The sequence below is a fragment of the Cyprinodon variegatus genome, unplaced genomic scaffold (assembly GCF_000732505.1).
Source record: "Cyprinodon variegatus isolate N-32 unplaced genomic scaffold, C_variegatus-1.0 Scaffold57, whole genome shotgun sequence".
NCBI lineage: Eukaryota > Metazoa > Chordata > Actinopteri > Cyprinodontiformes > Cyprinodontidae > Cyprinodon > Cyprinodon variegatus.
In genome coordinates this window covers 476,633-480,276 of record NW_015150510.1, presented here as the reverse complement: position 1 = coordinate 480,276, position 3,644 = coordinate 476,633, and positions in this window count along the sequence as shown.

Genomic DNA, 3,644 nt, shown 5'->3' with positions numbered 1-3,644 from the left:
AATTTTATTTCAGTTTAGTGTGGGGAAAAAAGTCAGAATTCTGACTTTAATCTCATACTAAACTGAAATAAAATTTAAAAATCAGTTAATTTTTTTTTTTTTCAGTGGCTCTAATCCTCTTCCATATTTACGAGCACCACACCAGTTCTTTGTATTAAAAAAATTATATCTAAGGGCGGCTTGCCCATAGGGGGCGCTGCCATCCCTAGATGTGGAGGAGAAAAGTCATAATATATATATATAGATTTTAAAAGTATTATCAATGTCAGTTTTACTTAAGAGCAATGGCATAAATATCAGTAAGCAGAGACTGCAGTTGCTTAGGGGCCCCCGACTTCTTTGGGGCCCCGTCACTGACACCTGGTAGCCCCCTACGCAATTGTAGACTAGGGCGTCTCTTTTCAGATGTAATGGTGCGAAAAATTCCTCTTAAACCCACCTGATTTTAAGATGACCCCACCGGACCGTTTTTACACATGGCAGATTTCACCATGATGGTGAACCGTTTAAACACGACACCAATAGCAAAGCAGACAGTGGTACTTTTAATTGCTATGTTAATAACTGTGTGAATTTCATTAGACGGTTGGTTAAAAATACACTCATGTATGTTTCAAACTGATCTTAAAAGAACAATTTATTTGAGTATTTTATTTTTTACACTACGAATTGGAATTATGGGTAATCCAGAGTGTTGTAGGTCAGGACCATCGTTGTGTCGTTACGCCATTGCTTATTAGTATGTGGCTACATGTAATATGAATTATTAAAACAACATTTCTAACAATTGACTCTCATCCAACAGTGAATTTCTCATTCAAAGCACCCCTGAAGTGCAGCGAAATAACCAATTGTATAATGTTGCTAGGGAAAATTAATAAATATGTGGCCAATCAGCATCGCTAAAATTAATGGTTTTGGGGCTCCTGGATTTTCGCCCGTGATACAGCGATATAGGTTATGTAGCTTGTCAGTCGGGCAGTGATTGAGAGATAATAGCGAAGAGTCCTTTTTCAAACATCAGAATCTGACCTAACACATTTTTTAGAAAAGGGAAAGAAGAATGAACAATCTAGGATTCACATAGAAAATAATATAGTTTAATATAGATTTCTGTTAATTTGCACAGTTGCTCTTAAATAAACACATTCTCAGAAAATAAATACTTTTTATATATTGAAAAGGAAAAATTAAAGTTTGTGAAACCGTGTTGGACAATGCAAAAAATAGATTTCCCTTCACAAAGCCTCAGAAGGGCAACATTTAAATAAAAAAGGAAACCTGTACATAAAATTATGTTTTCTTTTTGTTTTTATTAGAGGCTGGCATAATAAGGCTTCCATAAAAACCTGAATGTTGAAAGTAGTTAATGGGATCTATGCACCACTTCCTGATTTTAAAGCAGCTCCTTTGTTTCCTCTTTCTCTACTGGATGAACCGATTAATCCAAGTGTGCCTGACCTCAGTTACCATGACGACAAAGGCCAGTCACACCTGGATTAATCGGTTTATCCAGTAATAAAAGACAGGAAACCAATGAACTGATTTAAGTTCAGGAAGTAATGAAGCTGTACACAGAGCCCATAAGACTGAATCGACAAAAGTCATTATTTTTTAATGTATCTAATGTAATGTTACTCAGAATATTGAATTGAACTAAACTATGTGTATTTTCAAGAATAACTTAGATAACTTAGCCCAAAAAAAATGCAGTCAAATAAGAGTTGCATTACATTAAACATGTTTTTACTCAAGTAAGAGAAAATAGTATCCAACCTGGAAATAAGACTACTTAAGTAACTTATGATAACATTTAATTAATATTTAAAAATAGTGTAATATAAACTGAAATAAATAAGATATTTACACTGGTATTTTTTAAAGAGTAGAAATAAAGGAATATACTAAATATAAAATACATTTAAGCACTAAAAATCTATTTTAAACACATTTTTAAATATTTGTTCAATAAAAAGCTCATGAACCCAGTAATTACAAAAGTTGAGCATTATTTACATGTATATCTATTAAAAATGAACTATTTTGTTAACATTTTTTCAAGGTTTGCAGATGGATCCATAGATACAGAGGTGGGTAGAGTATTCAAAACATTTTACTTATAATAGGAGTAAGTACTTTAACAACATATTGCTCAAGTCAAAGTAGAAATAAATTAGGATAAGAAATTACTTGATAAAATGGCTTCTCAAATACTAACATTTGATGTTTCAGACAGAATATGCAAATTATGCCATTAGAAAGTATAAAATAAAACAAACAAAAAAATAACATAAATGAATTCCGGCAGAAAAATATTGAAAAGGTTATTTTTCCAAAATAAACTAATAAAATCTATCTTTAAAGGACAGCAATGAGAACTACAGTTATAATATCAACTGTTTACTGTATTTTCATCTGAACTCCTGAATAGTTGAAGTTACTCTGGACAGAGTAAACAGCAGACCAACTTTTACAGGGAGGTACGGGGCAGTACAGAGGCGTAACTTTGTGAAGGACTAGAGGGGGACATGTCTCCACCGATAATTTCTGCTTTTTTTCCACTTCTCGCTCATTTTCTTTATCCAACGGTAACAGAGTTGGGTGCAGCTAACTGTATTCAGATTGTTTTCAGTCAGTGTTTTTTCTTCCTCTCTCACCCTGCTCCTGAGTCTTGCCTCTCGGTCTAACATCATCAGATTTGCGGTCGCATTTTACTCCGTACAGAGTAGCTACATGGAGGAGGAGAGAAACACGGCAGCACTCAGTGAATATTAACCAGCAGCTACTTTGATAGTAAAAGTAAAAGTAAAAAATACAGAATCCACCGAAAAATCAGTTTGTTAGACATGCAGAGCTTTTTCCCCAAAAATGGCAACAGATTATAAATTTATTCGAGTTAGTATTATAATGCAAGAAGCTTGAGAAAACATAGTTTAAATGTTGCATTCCTCTTTACCAGCTAAAAAAATCCTGGCTTCTCAGAGGACCATGACACAAAATTACAGGTTACATTGTTTTCTTATTGTGCAGACTTAATCAGTCTGCAGAGCTTCTATATATCTTAAATTTTTTTTATACTAGTAAATAGGTTCAGAAATGTTTTTAAACAGAGCACAGAGAGAAGTAGGAAGAGCTGCAGATTTAAAGGTGAAGCAGATCTACTAGGATATGCAATATGCAATAAAATATATCTCCAAGTTGACCAAAAAATGTAAAAAAAAAAAAATAATCGATACGATATATAAAAAACACAACATACACACACTTCTCGAGAGAGAGAAAAGAAAAAGTACACCAAGAGGGAAAAAAGATATGGAGATTTATATATCTTACAATATATAAAAATCAAAATCACTGTATTATGGTTCTCTTGTGTCTTAAGCATTCAATAAATGGATGTTTGAGCTCATTTTTGGAAAATACTAAAACCCTAATGACATCTACATCTACTCCTAAAACTAATTTGTTTTAAAAAGTTACATAATGAAATGTTACTGCTGCTGCACACTGACCGTCAGCTGGCTGTAATAAAATGACTTTTTTCTGTAAAAGTCATCATTCCGATGAGGTGCTTTTAATTTGGCAGTCTTAAAAGGAAGCATGTGGTTGGTGTTGACTGCCTTGCTGCTGTTTACCCCCCCCCC